At 51.1% G+C, this 20,644-nt stretch overlaps 1 protein-coding gene across 4 annotated transcripts in view; it reads right to left on the bottom strand.

Annotated features, from left to right (window-relative positions):
• Nucleotides 1-20,644, bottom strand: part of CCZ1 (CCZ1 vacuolar protein trafficking and biogenesis associated) — a 302,840-nt gene that overhangs the window by 262,911 nt on the left and 19,285 nt on the right. The window contains exon 1 of one of the 4 annotated variants that reach the window (XM_086940734.1): nt 8,285-8,584. The exons of 2 other annotated variants lie outside the window; for them this stretch is intronic. The gene's annotated coding sequence lies outside the window, so the exon portion shown is untranslated. Of the gene's footprint in view, nt 1-8,284; nt 8,585-20,644 lie in introns of those variants that run through there. One more of the 4 variants, XM_086940737.1, reaches the window with a different exon arrangement.

Here is a 20,644-nt window from a genome sequence, read left to right as displayed (position 1 = left end):
CTCTTCTTCTGGGCCAGAAGTAAGGAAGAGAGATGTTCTTCATTTTTCCATCTTGCTTAGTAGCGGAATGACTCTACGTCTTGGAGCGGCAAGCCCTGACGATGGCTCCAACAGGTCATCACAGGCATCTGGCTGACAAATCTAAACAGTTCATGGTGTCTTGATGCTGCTGTCAATAAGCCTCGTGCACTCTTCAGCACTGTGAACTATTTTCTTTCCCCAAGGCCTATGCAAAATTATTTTACACCATCTGCTCACCTGTACGAGGAGCTCGCGGATTTATTTTCCATCAAAATAATTTATGGCCAGTTCCCCATTCAGTGTATGTCTGAAGTTACCTCTGATAGGGTGCTTTCCACTGACCCAGTGCTGAAGTGCTGAGGGACTTTGAATCTATCTCACTTGACGAATCGTCTATATTGCTGGCTAATGGTAAGTCCGGCTTGCCCCAGGACTGTAGCCCTCCTGATATTCTGAAGTCAGTTTTGCGAGTGGCAACCCCATTCTTAATTGCTGAACACCTCCCTGGATTCAGCTACTGTCCCGAAGAGGTGGAAACAGGCCACCCTGCTACCTCTGCTAAAAATGTTTTTTTAATGAATATCCTAAGTCACGCTGCAATTTTAGACCAATCTCCCTTCTTCCTGCAGCAGTCAAGATGTTGAAGAAGGCTGTCAATAAACAACAATGCCTGTTCCTGTTGCCTGTTCCTAACTCATCAATGACACTCAGTCTGGGTTTTGGCCAGAGTATAGCACTGAATCCGCCCTTCTGGAGGTTTCAGGATTTAACAAGCTCAACATTGATCAGGGTGCTTCAACTATGGTTGTTCTCTTAGATTTGTTCTCAGCATTTGACTGGGTGTCGCACCTCATCCTGTTAAACAAACTGGTGAAGACTGGAATACAACGGAACGCACTGTCCTGCCTTAAATCCTACTTGGAGGATAGATCTCAGGCAGTGTTTCTTGCTCCCTTTATTTCAGACTCCCAAGTATGGCGTGCCTCAGGGCTCAGCCTTGAGCCCCAATCTTTTTTTATGTCTATTTGTAGCCCCTGGCTAAGTTGGTTGAATCCTGGGGTCTAAAGGTGATTTCGTACGCTGATGACACTCAGCTTCTTCTGTACTTCCAGGACGAGGCTTCTGATGCCTGAATTACTTCAATAACTGCTTAAAAGCAGTAGGCGAATGAAAAGTGGCTTCACACTCCATTCCGTTCAAATGGAAATCCTATTTTTCAGCACAAGCAAGATCCTTGACTCTCTCGACATGTGGCTGTTGGAGTTGAAGATACCTCCCACTCCCTCTTCCTATGTAAGAAATCAGGGTGTTAAATTCGATTCAGCTTTGTCTTTTGAACTCCAGGGCAAAGCGGTCTTGGCTAGCTGCTTGATACTTAAAGTCCCTGAGAAGGATGTTGCATATGGTTCCTCTGGAGTCCCGAAAGACCATTGTCCATGCCCAAGTTACCTCGAAATTGTACTACGCCAACAGTATTTATCTGGGCATGCCAGTTTAGCTACTGCAATTGTTGCAGATTATCTCAAATGCAGCTGTGCACCTTATTCTTAAGATCCCTCTACGCCTGTTGGTTTCTGCTCATCTCCGCCATCTGCACAGGCTTCCCTAATCAGTTGCATCAAATTTAAGGTTTTAATCTTTGCTTACAGAGATTAGGAACATAAGGGACCTCTGTGTTTGAGATGTAAACTTAAGACCTGCTGTAAGGGTATGATCCCTGAGATCTAACTCACTGAAGCTCCTGCATGTCTTGAGGATCCATAAGACTAGGAGCAGTGGGTGTTCCTTTACTTTTCTTACGGCAACACTTTGAAATTCACTTACAACAACTCTTTGTTGTGCACCTTCAGAAACGTTATTTAGGAAAGGTCTGAAGACACATCTGTTTGATGCTTAGGCCGATGCACAAGTCTGCTAGCCAGTTTATTTTGGTGGACCTGTTGCTAGCGCCAGGAATCTCCTTTGGGAGTAGCCACAAGCTTTGAAAATGCCATTGTATTTTATTGTAAACTCCTTCATACTGCTAGGCTGTCATCTCCAGGGTGCTGGCCAATGATCCCTCTCAAAGCAGGCCGGGCATACCTTCTTGCAAGGAACTTTCAACAGAGTTTCTATAGAGTTGGTGTTGTTATTTGACAGACACATTTCTGGTTCATCCTTAGAAGAATCTCAATCATGATAAAGCAGAGACTTTGCCTTCAGGTGTTAAATACTGCTACCACACTAGTAATTACCTGCGCCCTTTACATTTGACATCAGAGCAGAACATCCTCTCTGCTTGGGCTGTGCTTGCCAGGATTATGCGAGTGAGGTACTAGTCTTAACTTAGCTTTCATGTTTACTTCTGGCAAAGGATGAGTCATTGAGGCCTCAGTGGGTTCTATCCTTCCAGCAGTTATTAACTGTTATGATGTCAACTGCCCTCACTATGACATAGCACATGGAGTATGGCTTGTGACATGTTTTACCCTCGGAAATCTGTAAAAGAATGTAATCCTGGGTATTGTACTGTCGGAGCCACCCGGCCCGTCCAGACACGCACGCACGCACGCATACAGCCCGGGGGCGGAGTAGCCCTCGGGTATAAATAAACGGGCGTAAGACCGCACGTGGTCTTTGCCCCTAACCAGCAGGCAGTCTCTGTGTCCCTTATTGCACAGCAGTGAGTTAGGCCCCACTACGAGGCCTAGGTTGACATTGCCCCTCAGCAGACACCACATTGGCGACGAGGCGGGTCCCCACCCACGCCTCGCCACACCGCTGTACCTGCTGCCGCCCCACGGGGCTGCCAGGGCCGCGCTCGCGCAGCCTGCGCTGGAGCCAGCGGCCGCCGCCATCGTCCTTGGTGGGTGCCACCCCGTGTGGGAGCTCGCTCCGTCCCCGTGGAGCCCGGAGTGTTTTCGCGCCTGTCGCGGCGCAGGAGGTGAGACGCGTGTTCAGAGGGGTGCAGCGCCTGGGGGCTGGAGCACACGGCTGGGCCCCGCGACGTTCGCTGTCCTGCGCTGCACCAGGCATACCACCGCAGGGGAGGGGAAGCGCGCCGCTCCTATCGGAGGGACTGGCTCGGCCCTCACCGCGCCCCCTGCCGACTCTCACGCATCTCGCGGAGGCGGAAAACGGAGGAAGCCCAGTGATTGCTCACGCATCTCGCGGAGCACGGAGCTCAACTGCCCCGAGTCTGGGGAGGCCCGGATTGCCTTTACGCCCTGCTGATAGGCGGCCAGCTGCAGACTGTGTTCACACCCCAGGAAGATCAGGAGGCTCGCCAGGGGGGAGGATCTGCTGCTACCCTGCTCACGCTTCCTGCTGTGCCATCTGCAATTGCTGGCCAGAAGCATTTGCGGACCTCAGACCTGACCTACCCAAGGAATGAGTGTGCAAGTCTCCGGAGGGGCGGCGGCCGCAGGGCCCGCCCCGCGGGTCCCTACCCCGCCACCAGGGCCACTACCCAACGCAGGACAGGTGCAAGGCGGTCTACCACTCCAGAACCCTGCCCCGAATGTCGCGCCTGCGGCGCCAGGCCATGCCATGGCGGCACCGATCCCGCCATTTAGCGAGTTGGCAGAACCCTCCACAGCAGCGGCGCGTTGGCGCTTATGGTTGGGTCGCCTGGAACACTACTTCGTCGGCGCAAGAGAGACCGACGACAAAGTTAAACGCTCGCTCCTGCTATGCTACGGCGGAGACGAGCTATACGAACTCTTCGAGACCCTGCCGAACAGAGGCGATGGCGATGACTACAATGCGGCCGTCACGGCCCTTAACCACCACTTTGACCCCCGTGTGAACCCGGATTTTGAATGGTTCAAACTGCGCCAGGCCCGTCAGGCTGAAGGGGAGCCGATCGATGCCTTCTATGCTCGGCTACGCAAACTGGCCACGGCGTGCGAGTTGCCGGATCGGACGCTGGAGATCAGGGCGCAACTGATCCAAGGATGCAGGTCTGTCCAGCTGCGACGGCTGATTTTGCGCCAGCCCCGGATCAGCTTGGATGAAATCTTGGTACTGGCCAGGTCCCATGAGCTCTCCAACGCGCGGGCAGAGGCGATGCAGGCCGCGCTCGACGGCCCGGTGGTCCCGGCGAAACAGGTGTCGGTTAAAGAGGAGCACGTGGATGTGGTGCGCAGACGTGCCCCGCCTTCAGCGCCGCGGAACCAGGCCTCAGCCGCCCCCCGGTCGGCGTGTGGAAACTGCGGGATGGAACATCCCCCGAACGGAAGGTGCTTTGCACGGGGCAAGTCGTGTTCCAATTGCGGAAAGTTGAACCATTTTGCGAAGGTGTGCCGCAGCAGCCGCCGAGCTGGCTCCGGCGGACGGAACATCACGCAGGCCGTGCGTCAAGTCTCCCTGGAAGACCCGGGCCCATGCGCGGACGCGCATCAGACGGCCTTCCGGCTGGACGAAGAGGACGATGACGATGTCTTTTTCGTCTCCTTTGTGGGGAGAGATGGATCCAGAAGAAGGCCACCACCAATGTGCGAAGTTGATATCGCAGGGTCCCGGGTAAAGGCGCTGATCGACACAGGAGCGTCGGTAAATGTCATGGACAGCACCCAATATGAACAGCTTGATCCTCGTCCGCCGCTGCTGCCTTCGAGAGCGAGGATTTATACATATGACAGTGACGAGCCGTTACCACTGAGAGGAGTGATCGATGTGGAGGTATCATGCAACGACCAAAAGGTGACCACCAAGTTCCACGTCACGGGGGGCAGAAGAGGCACGCTGCTAAGTTGCCACACAGCGGAGGATCTCCAACTTGTGTTCTTCGCCAACCAAGTGCACGAGAGACACGCCGATGCCCTGTTGAGGGACTTTCCGACACTATTCCAAGGACTGGGTCGACTTAAAGGAAAGGTCTTCAGACTACACATCGACCCCACCGTCAAACCAACTGCACTCAGACATCGGAGGGTGCCGTTTCACCTGCGGCCGCAGGTGGAGGACGAACTGATCAAACTTGAGAAACTAGGGGTGATTGAAAAAGTGTCGGGCCCTACCCCCTGGGTGTCACCTCTGGTGGTCGCACCGAAGCCAAAACAGCCGGGCGCCATCAGGCTGTGTGTGGACATGCGCCTCCCGAATTTGGCCATCAAACGGGAGCGGCACCTAACGCCAACGATGGATGACATTGTGGCCGACTTAAATGGGGCCAAATGGTTTTCAAAGTTGGACCTTAATGCAGGCTACCACCAGCTTGAGCTCCATCAAGACAGTCGCAACATCACGACTTTCTCGACCCATGTTGGCTTACGCAGATTCAAGCGCCTAAGTTTCGGGGTGTCCTCTGCAGCGGAGGTCTTTCAAAATGCGATTAGAGAGACACTGTCGGGGCTGACAGGCGTCATTAACCTAAGCGACGACATTTTGGTCTTCTCAAAAACCCTAGAAGAGCACCACGGACACCTGCGAGCTGCACTTCAACGCCTTGCGGATCACGGATTGACCCTGCACAGGGAGAAATGTTCTTTCTACAACGAATCAGTCGAATTCTTTGGATACATCTTCTCGCGTGAGGGACTGCGAGTGGACCCCAAAAAGGCAGAGGCCATCCGGTCAGCACCCAAACCAACATCTGCAACGGAAGTCCGCAGTTTCTTAGGGATGGCCACTTACTGTGGCCGTTTCATCCCTAATCTGGCGTCCCTTTCGGAACCACTGAGAGTACTTACCAAGTCAGGCAGGCCATGGACATGGTCGAGGAAGGAAGACGAGGCCTTTCGGGCGGTGAAGGAGGCCCTAGTGGATGACAAGGTCATGGCATACTTCAGACCGCATCGCCAAACTGAAGTCGTGGTGGACGCCAGCCCGGTGGGGTTGGGGGCAGTCCTACTACAAAAGGCGGAAGATCACACGTGGGTCCCCACAGCCTACGCAAGCAGGGCACTGACTGCTACAGAGATGCGCTACGCACAGATCGAACGCGAAGCACTGGCCATCAAGTGGGCGTGCCAGTACTTCCATCTCTATTTGTTTGGCCACGAATTCACCGTGGTCACCGACCACAAGCCGTTGGTTCCGCTGTTCGCGGGGACCGCCAGGCTCGCGCCTCCCAGGATTGAGAGGTGGGCTGTCCAACTCCAAACGTACCGTTTCAAGGTCATCTTCCGGCCAGGAGTCAACAACCCGGCAGATTTCCTGTCCCGTCACCCGTGTCAGGAATCTGCGAGACGGGAACACGAGGACCTCGAGGAAGTGGAGGAATTTGTGAAGGTTCTGTCGCAGGAAGCCTGCCCCAAAGCGCTCTCTCTGGAAGAAATCGGGGCCGCCACTGACAGAGATGAATGCCTGCGGAAGGTGAAGCACACCCTAGAGGACAGGAGTTGGAAAACCTTTCTACAGGGAGCTGGAGCCCTCACGACCGAGGAGCAGACTTTTCGCCAACACATGTGGCGAGCGCAAAGCGAGCTGAGCACAGGACCCCATGGCGTGGTTCTGCGCGGTGACACGATTGTCATTCCCACCAGTCTGCAGAAGGAAGTAGTTCGACTAGCTCATCAAGGGCATCAAGGCGTAGCAAAGACAAAGGCTCGGCTGAGGGGGAGAGTATGGTTCCCGGGAATGGACAACGCGGTGGAGCAGGAAATCCGGAACTGCCACTCTTGCGTCATCACGGGCAGGGAGCCTACTCCACACCCTATCATCACTGAAGAACTATGTGACACCCCGTGGTCCAAAATAAGCATTGATTTTGGATCCTTCCCGGATGGGCGACAAGCCATGGTGCTGATAGACTCGTGCTCAAGGTTCCCTGTGGTGGAAGTGCTCCCGTCCACGGCATTCAGTCATGTGAAACCCGCTCTGGATCGGGTTTTCGCCATGTTTGGGTATCCCGATGAAGTACGCTCTGACAATGGGCCGCCGTTCCAAGGCGCCGAGTTCCAGATGTATCTGGCAAGGAGAGGAATCCGGCACAGGAAGATCACCCCGCAATGGCCGCAGGCAAACGGAGAGGTGGAGCGGTTTATGCGGACCATGAATCGGGCGCTCCGGATTGGCGTGGAGAAAAGTGAAGTGCCGGAAGAATGTCTGTCACAGTTTTTGAATGCATATCGGCTAACACCCCACTGCACTACCAAGTGCGCCCCTGCACACGTCATGTTTAAGAGACCACCACGAGACTGTATACCCGTGAGCCCAGCATGGCAGGCACCCGAGTTAGACCACGAGGAGGCCCAAGACCGGCGAAGAAAGACGAATGAAAGAGTGAGTCGAGCGCGGGGAGCAGGAGTCAGACCACTCGCAGTTGGTGATCAGGTAGTCCTCAAGACTCGTCACCCCCAGTGGAAATACCAAACCGCGTTCGAGCCGGAGATATGGGAAGTCGTGAACATTCACGGTACCATGGTGTCCGCATCACGAGGAACCCGAGTTGTAACAAGAAACATATCCTGGTTCAAGAGAGTGACTCCCAACGAAACCACGCCCGAGCAAAGGTGGGAAGGTTGGGAGAGTGGAGAAGACCCGCTGGTCACTGCGGAGGAAGCCCAGGTGCCCCGAGAGAGAGGGCCGGAGCTAAGTCAAGGAAGTGCAGGTGGAATCACCGTACCCCCAACAATGGAGAACGTCGCTACAAGAGAATCTGAGGAGCCAAGGGCCGGCTTACAACGAAGCCAACGGTACAACCTGAGACCAAACCCAAACCCCAGTCAAAGACTCAGGGACTATGCCTGGAGAGTACGCTGTGGAAAAGACTCTGAGTGAGGCTGGACTGAACATCTGTGAGTTTGGAGGGATGTACTGTCGGAGCCACCCGGCCCGTCCAGACACGCACGCACGCACGCATACAGCCCGGGGGCGGAGTAGCCCTCGGGTATAAATAAACGGGCGTAAGACCGCACGTGGTCTTTGCCCCTAACCAGCAGGCAGTCTCTGTGTCCCTTATTGCACAGCAGTGAGTTAGGCCCCACTACGAGGCCTAGGTTGACATTGCCCCTCAGCAGACACCACAGGTATCATGCATGCAGAATGCACTACTCGCAGTGTTTTCGTTTATTTTATTTTGTATTCATAAGAAGCATTCTTTATTTATTTGTCCTTGTTATTTATACAAAACGGATGTTTGGCAGTCTTAGAACTGCAACAGGCGCTCCCAAACACGTTGCACAAACTCAGAACTTGTTTTGGAGCACTCGAGGCAACTGTCACCAGCACTAGTAAACTGCCGTCGGTTCAGCTGCTACGCGTGCTTCAAAACACGTGAGCAGAGAACTATAAAAGAGAGAGAAGCAATGCCTAGCCTCTCAGCAGATTGTTCACTTGCCTGTGCTCTTGCGTCTCAGCTGCAAGATTTTCGGACGTCTGCTTTTCCGGCTGCAGCGGGTCCTGTCTTCATTCTCCGTTCATACTGCTCCAGGCGACCTGCAGTTTCCGGTAACTGCCTGACTTCCGGAGGAGTTTCTTCTTCCGATCTCGGCTCTCCCAGCTTCCGGTTCCTGCATTAGCAATGCAGTAGCAATGCAGACTGTTCATTTGCCTGTGCTCTTGCGTCTCAGCTGCAAGATTTTCGGACGTCTGCTTTTCCAGTGTACTATCAATAGACCCACCCCATCTGTCTTTACACCCCCCGCGTTTCCACGCATGCGCAAATTAATGCGCATGCGTGGAAACCCCATGTCTTGGCTGCGTGTATTTTTAAGCTCCCCACTCTCCTGGCCGTTTAGTGCGCATGCGTGTGATTGCACGCATGCGTTTTCAAGATCCAGCGGCGAACACTACTCCTGCTTGAGCAGCGTAACCACAACTGCCAGGGTTTCAAGTTGCTGTGCGTGACATTTTTATCATTTAAGTGTCATTATCAATCCTCATGTTTTAAAAAATGAGCAACAGGTTAATGAAATAGTAAATAAGGTCGTATTGAACACCGACCCCATGTCCCATTCAAGCTTTTCTCACTGCGTTATAAACAAGCCACAGTTGAAACTTCAGGTATATTTAAAATGTTCTCTCATTGCAGAAACGCAATTATTCCCCAGGATACCTGCTAGGTTACTGTGTCCTGTATAATGGTCCAGTTTGTTGAACATTGTGTTAGTTATTACTTTAAATACGTTAGTTTTTAAGCTGCCCATAGATGATAAGGCATCCATCAAAAAGTATGTCTTTCTTTTAAAATTAATCGATAGCTCTCCAGGCCACCAACTGGTTCTTTTGGATTGGAGGCATTCTTATCTCAAAAAAAAAGTTCCACTGGTGTCATGGAAAACGACCAACCACACCAAACAACAGCTAATTCTAGCCAACTACTGACCAAAATCTCTCCTTCCTGCCTTTTCTACAGTGCTGGAAAAAACATGCCAATTCCATCATCTCAGACTACCTTGAAAATAACAAACTGCTGCATTCCAGTCAGTCTGGTTTCAGAACTAGCTGCAGCACAGAAACAGCACTGCTGGAGGTTACTGAGCACATTAAAGAGAAGGTGAGTTACGGAGGAAGGGCTGTCTTGTTTATGTTGGATCTGTCATCAGCCTTCAATATTGTCCCCCTGACAGACTACTAAAGAGGCTACAGAGCATTAGAATTGGTAGTATGGCTCTAAAGCGCCTAACTTCATTTCTGGATAATAGAAGCCAGGAAGTGTGGATTCCTCTGTGCACTTCCGCCATCCAGAATCTGACGGTGGGGGTCCCACAGGGCTCAGCTTTGAGCCCTACACTTTTTAATGTCTTTATCCATGAAACCCCAAATTCAAGCAGTAGTAGGCACTTGTTTTAGGCTGCTACAAACCCTGAGGACATTTCTACCCCTTTTGTCATCTGACATAAGGAAAATAGTGATCCAAGCCTTAATCACCTCAAGACTTAATTATGGAAATGTCCTATACTAGGGTCTGCCGGACTATATTCTGAACTGCCTGCAAGTGGTTCAAAATGCAGCGGCGAGACAAATGCTTAATCTGGCTCCCCGAACCCATATGTCCCAACATCTCAGGGCTCTACACTGGCTGCCAGTAACAAAAGAGGATCACATTTAAGACACTGGTCATGGTACCTAAAGCCCTATATGGCAACGGAGCCAGTTACATCAGGAAAATAATATTGTTCTACACCCCTTCCAGAACTCTGTGGTGGTCATCTGGCTATCATTCCCAGGGTCTGCCAGGTCAGAATCTAGGTTACTGTGTCCTGTATAATGGTCCAGTTTGTTGAACATTGTGTTAGTTATTACTTTAAATACGTTAGTTTTTAAGCTGCCCATAGATGATAAGGCATCCATCAAAAAGTATGGCTTTCTTTTAAAATTAATCGATAGCTCTCCAGGCCACCAACTGGCTCTTTTGGATTGGAGGCATTCTTATCTCAGAAAAAAAGTTCCACTGGTGTCATGGAAAACGACTTACCACACCAAACAACAGCTAATTCTAGCCAACTACTGACCAAAATCTCTCCTTCCTGCCTTTTCTACAGTGCTGGAAAAAACATGCCAATTCCATCATCTCAGACTACCTTGAAAATAACAAACTGCTGCATTCCAGTCAGTCTGGTTTCAGAACTAGCTGCAGCACAGAAACAGCACTGCTGGAGGTTACTGAGCACATTAAAGAGAAGGTGAATTACGGAGGAAGGGCTGTCTTGTTTATGTTGGATCTGTCAATGTAGTGTTGCGGACAGTTGGGGTGTACCACTGCCGCACACGCCCCCTCCCACTACTACTAGGTGTTATACCCCTGGAGCGTAAAGGGGCGTTGGTTTGTTCCAAGCGTGTACGTGAGTACGCGAGTTATGCAATAAAGGCCCGGGGCTCCGGGCGTGGCCAAGTTAGTTTGCCGCCACCAACTACACCACACGTGTCCTGCGTCTTGTCTATCTAGGCCCCAGACTAGGACACTACACTGGCGACGAGGTGGTCCACGATCCACCACACCACGTGCCCTGCTGCACCACGACGCCGCACTGACCTGTTCACAGCGTTCTGCCCTGCGCTCCCGAGCGCCGACGGCCTGCTGTGGCCTGACTCGCACCGCTCCCCGGTGCCCAGTGACGTCTATAGCCCGCCTCCAGTCTCCCCATCGGCGGTGTCCCGGCCATCATGGCCACTGTGCCGCATCTCGAGCCGTTTGCGGTCACAGGCCCCCCCCCTCGCAAGCTACCCGTTGGAAAAAGTGGGTGGAGGGGCTGGAAAACTATTTCATTGCTGCTGACACTGCTGTGGGGCGCTGCCGCGCCATGCTGTTGCATTTGGGAGGTGAAGCTATCTACGACATCTCCAAGGACATCACAGAAGGCGACCCGCCACACACCTACGCCACCCTCCGCGACGCCATCACCAGGTATTTTGAGCCGTTTGCCAGCGCGGACTATGAACGCTTTCTGCTGCGCCAAGCGCGCCAACTCCCTGAGGAGTCCGTCGACGTTTTCTACGCTCGACTCAAGAAACTAGCCAGCACGTGCACCCTCCCCGATGCGGAGGATGAAATTTGCGCCCAATTCATACAGGGATGCGCCTCACTAAAGCTACGGGAGAGAGTGCTTAAATCAGATGCGATGTCCATGCGCGACATCCTGGCCCTAGGGCAGTCCAAAGAACTTTCCAAAGCCCGTGCCGCCCATATGGAGCCGAAATCATTGGTCACAGTCAAGACAGAACCCGTATGTGCCATCAACTGGCACCCAACGAACAACCGAGCGAAGACCCCCAAGAAAGGGCGCCCGAAACAAGGACAATCCACCCACGACCAGGCCTGCATATGGTGCGGAGGCCCCACCCCCCACAAAGGTGCCTGCCCGGCGCAAGGCAAAATCTGCAGCGCGTGTGGAAAAGCAAATCATTTTGCAAGTGTCTGTTCATCGTCCCAAAGGAAAAAGCAGAGTGGCCCACCCAGGAGGGTGCGACAGGTGGCACCACACCAGGACACGTCGACCAGCAGCGACATGGACGACGACGGGGATGATGCAGCGTCAGTCCACTTAGTGCGCATGCTCAATACACTGGCAGCAGCGTCTTCGACCGAACCGATGTGCTCCGTCCAAGTGCATTGCCAAGCGATCCAAGCCCTCATCGACACAGGCGCCACGATAAACCTCATGGCCGCCAGCGTATACCAAAGCCTCGAAGATGCCCCCGCACTCCACCCCACCAGAGTGCAAGTGTTTGCCTACGGAACCCGGCGCCCACTGCGCCTGTGCGGAGTGTTCCGGACGACTGTGTCCCACGATTCGACGCAATTACAAACGAAGATCTACGTGTCCCAGGAGGGATCAGGATTCCTTCTCGGTTGTAAGACCGCACGGGAGCTGGGACTCATACATTTTGCCCTAACAGTGCAAGCCTAAGGACTAGACCATCTGGTTGCGGAACATTCCTCGCTGTTCGAGGGCATCATGTGCCTACGTGGCCCCCCTGTCCGACTCCACATCGACCAGTCGGTTGCCCCAGTAGCCCTCCGGCACAGGCGGATCGCTTTCCACCTCCGGCCCAAGGTCGAAGCTGAGCTGAAGATGTTGGAACAAGCAGGCATCATCGAACGTGTCACAGGACCCACACCGTGGGTATCGCCCATAGTCGTGGCCAAAAAGCCGAAGCAACCCGACGCAGTAAGAATATGCGTAGATATGCGCATCCCCAACCTAGCAATCAAGAGAGAGCGCCACCTGACACCGACCATTGATGACATCATCGGGGAACTCGCAGGGTCCAAGTGGTTCTCCAAAATGGACCTGCGGTCCCTCTCCACCCAGACTCGCGCTCAATCACAACTTTCTCCACCCACGCAGGACTGTGGAGATATACCAGGTTAAACTTCGGCATCTCAAGCGCGGCGGAGGTTTTTCAAAATATCGTCCACAACGTCCTCCAAGGCCTTGACGGCGTGCTCAACGTGAGCGACGATATCCTAGTACACGCCCCAACCCTGGAAGAGCACATCAGACGAGTCCAAGCAGTGTTCAACCGGCTAAAAGAGAGAGGACTAACCCTCCACAAAGACAAATGCGAATTTCTACGCAGACACATCAGTTTTTTTGGATACAAATTCTCCGACCAAGGAGTAGGCCCGACCCGGAAAAAGTCAAAGATATACACAACGCTCCAGCCCCCACGTCTGTGACAGCCGTCTGTCCGGACATACTGCGGGCGCTTCATCAAAGACCTGTCAGATCTAACAGGGCCCCTCCGCGACCTAACCAAGTCGAACGCCACCTGGAAGTGGGGCCGGAGCAGCAGGAGTCGTTCATGAACACCAAAGCGGCCCTGTCGGCAGACACGACTTTAGCCTACTTCAATCCACAACACGAGTCCCAACTGTTAGTGGATGCCAGCCCCACGGGCCTTGGAGCGGTCCTGTTGCAGCGTCAGTCATGCGGAGAGTGGGCCCCAGTGGCCTACGCCAGCCGCACGCTGACACCCACCGAACAGCGCTACTCACAAATTGAACGAGAAGCAATCGCCATTCTATGGTGGTGCCGCCATTTCCATATCTACCTCTATGGACATCCTTTCTCAGTAATCACCGATCATAAGCCCCTGGTACCCCTTTTCCAAGGATCGTCATCTCGACCACCACCGAGAATCGAAAAGTGGGTGCTTCAGTTGCAGGAGTTCCAATTCACGGTGGAATACAGGCCTGGCACACGAAACCCAGCGGACTATCTTTCAAAACACGCCCGTCCAGTCACAGACGCAGAAGCAGCAGCCACGGAAGAGTACGTCCGGCTCATTGTCGAACGGTCGAAGCCGCGTCCAATGTCCCTGGAGGAGGTAGCGAGAGCCACCAAAGACGATGACTGCCTCCAGATCGCGATCCATGCCCTAAAATCCGGCGACTGGAAGGCACTGCAAAGCCTGGCGTCCTTCCGCACTCAAGACGCCCAAGCAGTCCTTAAGGCCCTGTACCAAGTCAAGAACGAATTATCAGTATCTACCGAAGGATGTCTCCTGAGAGGCCCACGCCTCGTGTTGCCCAGCAGCCTCACCCAGCAAGCCGCCCTGCTGGCACATGGATCACACCAAGGGATTGTCAAGTCAAAAAACAGACTCCGAAGCAAATTGTGGTTCCCTGGACTCGACAGAGCCGTCGAGGAAGTAGTTCACAGCTGTCGAGTATGCCTGGCGACCAGCCTACCAAATCCTCCAGCACCGGTGATCACCGAAGACGGACCAACATCCCCGTGGGTACGGGTAAGCGCAGACTTTGGTAGCCTCCCGGGAGGCAAGTACATGCTTGTCGTGGTGGACGACTTCTCCCGCTACCCCGAGGTAGAAATTGTAACATCGACAGCAGCAGTGGAGGTGATCCCGAAGTTCGAAAAGATCATCGCCACCCATGGGATTATGAAAGAAGTCCGCACAGACAATGGACCCCCGTTCAATGGCAGCGAGTTCACAGAATACCTGCAGAGCCACAGCATCAAACACAAACGGATAACACCAAGATGGCCGCAGGCGAACGGGGAGGTCGAAAGGCTAATGAGAACTTTGAATAAAGTCATTCAAATTGCAGTCGCCGATGGTCACGGTCTAGAGCTAGCAATCTACCAATTTCTCCGAGAATATCGCCAGACCCCACACTGCACCACCGGAATCGCCCCAAACCGCCTATCCTTTAACCGAGCCATTGTGGACACCCTCCCACACCATCCCAGGTGGGAGACGGCCCCAAATCCCGGCAACCGGTCCATGGAACAACGCACCAAAAACAACCAGGGAGCATCCCGAAGGCGGAGAGCCGCAGACAGCCCCATTCAAGTGGGTGACGCCGTTCTGGTGAAAGACCGCCATCCCGGCGGGAAGTTCCGCCTGCCGTTCGAACTGGACCCCTGGAGAGTTACCGAAGTGCACGGAACAATGGTCACAGCCGTCAGGAACGGAGAGGTGGTCACGAGAAATGTTTCGTTTTTCAAACAAGTACCTGAAAGAGGAGGAGACCTGGAACCGGACGACTGGCACCTAAATCACCCGGAACCGGACGTTTGGCACCAAAGCCCACCGCACAGACCATCGGAACCAACAGAGTCAAGCACCCCGGCACGACGATCCAAAGACGTCACCCCGAGCAATGGGGACCCAGCGGGACCGGCGGAAACCCCCAGCAGGGCCGGCACCAGCGAAGCAGAAGAACATTCCCCAGCCGCAGCCGAAGGCCGCAGCCAATCGAGGTACAATCTACGTCCCTGCCCCAAGCCTTCCCAGAGGTACCGAGACTTTGTGGCCCGGTGCTGGCGTTGAGATGATCTAGACGAGGGACCCCGCCGAGATCGAAGTAAGACTGTTAAATTTTGTGCTTTGGTATTTTGGATTTGTCAATTATTTCAGAGACTGCACCATAGACTGTCTAGCGAACTTTGGTGAACTTTGCAACCTGTATGGACAGCAGTCCCGCCCTTCGGAGACATGTGTGTGTTTTCTTTCTGCCATTTTTGTTTCATCCCTAGGTAAAGGAGGAATGTAGTGTTGCGGACAGTTGGGGTGTACCACTGCCGCACACGCCCCCTCCCACTACTACTAGGTGTTATACCCCTGGAGGGTAAAGGGGCGTTGGTTTGTTCCAAGCGTGTACGTGAGTACGCGAGTTATGCAATAAAAGGCCCGGGGCTCCGGGCGTGGCCAAGTTAGTTTGCCGCCACCAACTACACCACACGTGTCCTGCGTCTTGTCTATCTAGGCCCCAGACTAGGACACTACAGTCATCAGCCTTCGATATTGTCCCCCTGACAGACTACTAAAGATGCTACAGAGCATTAGAATTGGTAGTATGGCTCTAAAGCGCCTAACTTCATTTCTGGATAATAGAAGCCAGGAAGTGTGGATTCCTCTGTGCACTTCCGCCATCCAGAATCTGACGGTGGGGGTCCCACAGGGCTCAGCTTTGAGCCCTACACTTTTTAATGTCTTTATCCATGAAACCCCAAATTCAAGCAGTAGTAGGCACTTGTTTTAGGCTGCTACAAACCCTGAGGACATTTCTACCCCTTTTGTCATCTGACATAAGGAAAATAGTGATCCAGGCCCTAATCACCTCAAGACTTAATTATGGAAATGTCCTATACTAGGGTCTGCCGGACTATATTCTGAACTGCCTGCAAGTGGTTCAAAATGCAGTGGCGAGACAAATGCTTAATCTGGCTCCCCGAACCCATATGTCCCAACATCTCAGGGCTCTACACTGGCTGCCAGTAACAAAAGAGGATCAAATTTAAGACACTGGTCATGGTACCTAAAGCCCTATATGGCAACGGAGCCAGTTACATCAGGAAAATAATATTGTTCTACACCCCTTCCAGAACTCTGTGGTGGTCATCTGGCTATCATTCCCAGGGTCTGCCAGGTCAGAATCTAGGTTACTGTGTCCTATATAATGGTCCAGTTTGTTGAACATTGTGTTAGTTATTACTTTAAATACGTTAGTTTTTAAGCTGCCCATAGATGATAAGGCATCCATCAAAAAGTATGTCCTTCTTTTAAAATTAATCCATAGCTCTCCAGGCCACCAACTGGTTCTTTTGGATTGGAGGCATTCTTATCTCAAAAAAAAAGTTCCACTGGTGTCATGGAAAACGACTTACCACACCAAACAACAGCTAATTCTAGCCAACTACTGACCAAAATCTCTCCTTCCTGGCTTTTCTACAGTGCTGGAAAAAACATGCCAATTCCATCATCTCAGACTACCTTGAAAATAACAAACTGCTGCATTCCAGTCAGTCTGGTTTCAGAACTAGCTGCAGCACAGAAACAGCACTGCTGGAGGTTACTGAGCACATTAAAGAGAAGGTGAATTACGGAGGAAGGGCTGTCTTGTTTATGTTGGATCTGTCATCAGCCTTCGATATTGTCCCCCTGACAGACTACTAAAGAGGCTACAGAGCATTAGAATTGGTAGTATGGCTCTAAAGCGCCTAACTTCATTTCTGGATAATAGAAGCCAGGAAGTGTGGATTCCTCTGTGCACTTCCGCCATCCATAATCTGACGGTGGGGGTTCCACAGGGCTCAGCTTTGAGCCCTACACTTTTTAATGTCTTTATCCATGAAACCCCAAATTCAAGCAGTAGTAGGCACTTGGTTTAGGCTGCTACAAACCCTGAGGACATTTAAGGAAAATAGTGATCCAGGCCCTAATCACCTCAAAACTTAATTATGGAAATGTCCTATACTAGGGTCTGCCGGACTATATTCTGAACTGCCTGCAAGTGGTTCAAAATGCAGCGGCGAGACAAATGCTTAATCTGGCTCCCCGAACCCATATGTCCCAACATCTCAGGGCTCTACACTGGCTGCCAGTAACAAAAGAGGATCAAATTTAAGACACTGGTCATGGTACCTAAAGCCCTATATGGCAACGGAGCCAGTTACATCAGGAAAATAATATTGTTCTACACCCCTTCCAGAACTCTGTGGTGGTCATCTGGCTATCATTCCCAGGGTCTGCCAGGTCAGAATCTAGGTTACTGTGCCCTGTATAATGGTCCAGTTTGTTGAACATTGTGTTAGTTATTACTTTAAATACGTTAGTTTTTAAGCTGCCCATAGATGATAAGGCATCCATCAAAAAGTATGTCTTTCTTTTAAAATTAATCGATAGCTCTCCAGGCCACCAACTGGTTCTTTTGGATTGGAGGCATTCTTATCTCAAAAAAAAGTTCCACTGGTGTCATGGAAAACGACTTACCACACCAAACAACAGCTAATTCTAGCCAACTACTGACCAAAATCTCTCCTTTCTGCCTTTTCTACAGTGCTGGAAAAAACATGCCAATTCCATCATCTCAGACTACCTTGAAAATAACAAACTGCTGCATTCCAGTCAGTCTGGTTTCAGAACTAGCTGCAGCACAGAAACAGCACTGCTGGAGGTTACTGAGCACATTAAAGAGAAGGTGAATTACGGAGGGCGGGCTGTCTTGTTTATGTTGGATCTGTCATCAGCCTTCGATATTGTCCCCCTGACAGACTACTAAAGAGGCTACAGAGCATTAGAATTGGTAGTATGGCTCTAAAGCGCCTAACTTCATTTCTGGATAATAGAAGCCAGGAAGTGTGGATTCCTCTGTGCACTTCCGCCATCCAGAATCTGACGGTGGGGGTCCCACAGGGCTCAGCTTTGAGCCCTACACTTTTTAATGTCTTTATCCATGAAACCCCAAATTCAAGCAGTAGTAGGCACTTGTTTTAGGCTGCTACAAACCCTGAGGACGTTTCTACCCCTTTTGTCATCTGACATAAGGAAAATAGTGATCCAGGCCCTAATCACCTCAAGACTTAATTATGGAAATGTCCTATACTAGGGTCTGCCGGACTATATTCTGAACTGCCTGCAAGTGGTTCAAAATGCAGCGGCGAGACAAATGCTTAATCTGGCTCCCCGAACCCATATGTCCCAACATCTCAGGGCTCTACACTGGCTGCCAGTAACAAAAGAGGATCACATTTAAGACACTGGTCATGGTACCTAAAGCCCTATATGGCAACGGAGCCAGTTACATCAGGAAAATAATATTGTTCTACACCCCTTCCAGAACTCTGTGGTGGTCATCTGGCTATCATTCCCAGGGTCTGCCAGGTCAGAATCTAGGTTACTGTGTCCTGTATAATGGTCCAGTTTGTTGAACATTGTGTTAGTTATTACTTTAAATACGTTAGTTTTTAAGCTGCCCATAGATGATAAGGCATCCATCAAAAAGTATGTCTTTCTTTTAAAATTAATTGATAGCTCTCCAGGCCACCAACTGGTTCTTTTGGATTGGAGGCATTCTTATCTAAAAAAAAAGTTCCACTGGTGTCATGGAAAACGACTTACCACACCAAACAACAGCTAATTCTAGCCAACTACTGACCAAAATCTCTCCTTCCTGCCTTTTCTACAGTGCTGGAAAAAACATGCCCATTCCATCATCTCAGACTACCTTGAAAATAACAAACTGCTGCATTCCAGTCAGTCTGGTTTCAGAACTAGCTGCAGCACAGAAACAGCACTGCTGGAGGTTACTGAGCACATTAAATAGAAGGTGAATTACGGACGAAGGGCTGTCTTGTTTATGTGGATCTGTCATCAGCCTTCGATATTGTCCCCCTGACAGACTACTAAAGAGGCTACAGAGCATTAGAATTGGTAGTATGGCTCTAAAGCGCCTAACTTCATTTCTGGATAATAGAAGCCAGGAAGTGTGGATTCCTCTGTGCACTTCCGCCATCCAGAATCTGACGGTGGGGGTCCCACAGGGCTCAGCTTTGAGCCCTACACTTTTTAATGTCTTTATCCATGAAACCCCAAATTCAAGCAGTAGTAGGCACTTCTTTTAGGCTGCTACAAACCCTGAGGACATTTCTACCCCTTTTGTCATCTGACATAAGGAAAATAGTGATCCAGGCCCTAATCACCTCAAGACTTAATTATGGAAATGTCCTATACTAGGGTCTGCCAGACTATATTCTGAACTGCCTGCAAGTGGTTCAAAATGCAGCGGCGAGACAAATGCTTAATCTGGCTCCCCGAACCCATATGTCCCAACATCTCAGGGCTCTACACTGGCTGCCAGTAACAAAAGAGGATCAAATTTAAGACACTGGTCATGGTACCTAAAGCCCTATATGGCAACGGAGCCAGTTACATCAGGAAAATAATATTGTTCTACACCCCTTCCAGAACTCTGTGGTGGTCATCTGGCTGTCATTCCCAGGGTCTGCCAGGTCAGAATCTGAGGCAAATTCTTTGTGTTCCTGGGGGCCCAAGCTTGGAACCAACTCCCTCTGGCTCATCTGAGGCACATTCTTTGTGTTCCTGGGGGCCCAAGCTTGGAACCAACTTCCTCTACTCTTAGAGCCACAGCGGAATTTTCCTCTTTCAGGAAGCAACAAAAAACCCTGGCTATTCTGCAATTAGGTGTTCCCTAGGTATTAGTGGGGAGATTCCTGACAGCTCCGGGACACTCTACGGAGTAGCTGTGTGCTTTATAAATGCTGTTTCATTCATACCTTTAAATATACTCATACTCCAATATTAACCATACCTAGGGTTTGGCCTCCTGAACTGGTCATGTAGTTGCTACGTAGGAAATATCTGACTGCTAGCTGTTTACACTTGGAGATATAGTAGCTGTCTTAAATGGGGTATTTGCTGTACATAGCGAGGCTAAACAAGAAATAAAGAGCAGCTGGCGACCCAGGGCAGGGGAGAGTCATCAAGAAATACAGATTAAAAGATTTAGGCAGCTCGGACTGGGCAGGAAAACTCAATAATGCTGCCGGCCGATGTTAATATGGTCTCTCCTAGGCCGAGATGTCAAACAGGTTAATATTAAAATAAGTGTCAATAACTATCCGCACGTGCATTAATAACCAATAACTGTTCGTTTGTTTACTCCAAGTAAGGATTATTTTAAATGGCATAACCCGCATTGACACACATTTGGACAAACCGCTGCAATCATTTTAAACCTTTTTTTTTAAACCTTTATTAGAACAAACCCATACAGCATTGCACATACAGATTGGTCACTTGAATACGAGGCACAATTTAATAAATTAAAATAGATGAGATCACACTTCACAGCGGGCATGACACATTAGAGTCTCAGGTACGGCCTAACATACGATGCAACAAACAATGTACAGCAGGGCCAAGGTACAAAAGGGGGAGTAACACAGCGAATAGGGTCCCAGTGCATTATAGTGTACAGTGTACGGTA

Source organism: Lissotriton vulgaris, chromosome 10 (genome assembly GCF_964263255.1).
Source record: "Lissotriton vulgaris chromosome 10, aLisVul1.2, whole genome shotgun sequence".
NCBI classification, from domain to species: Eukaryota; Metazoa; Chordata; class Amphibia; order Caudata; family Salamandridae; genus Lissotriton; species Lissotriton vulgaris.
This window is presented reverse-complemented; position numbering and strand designations above follow the sequence as displayed.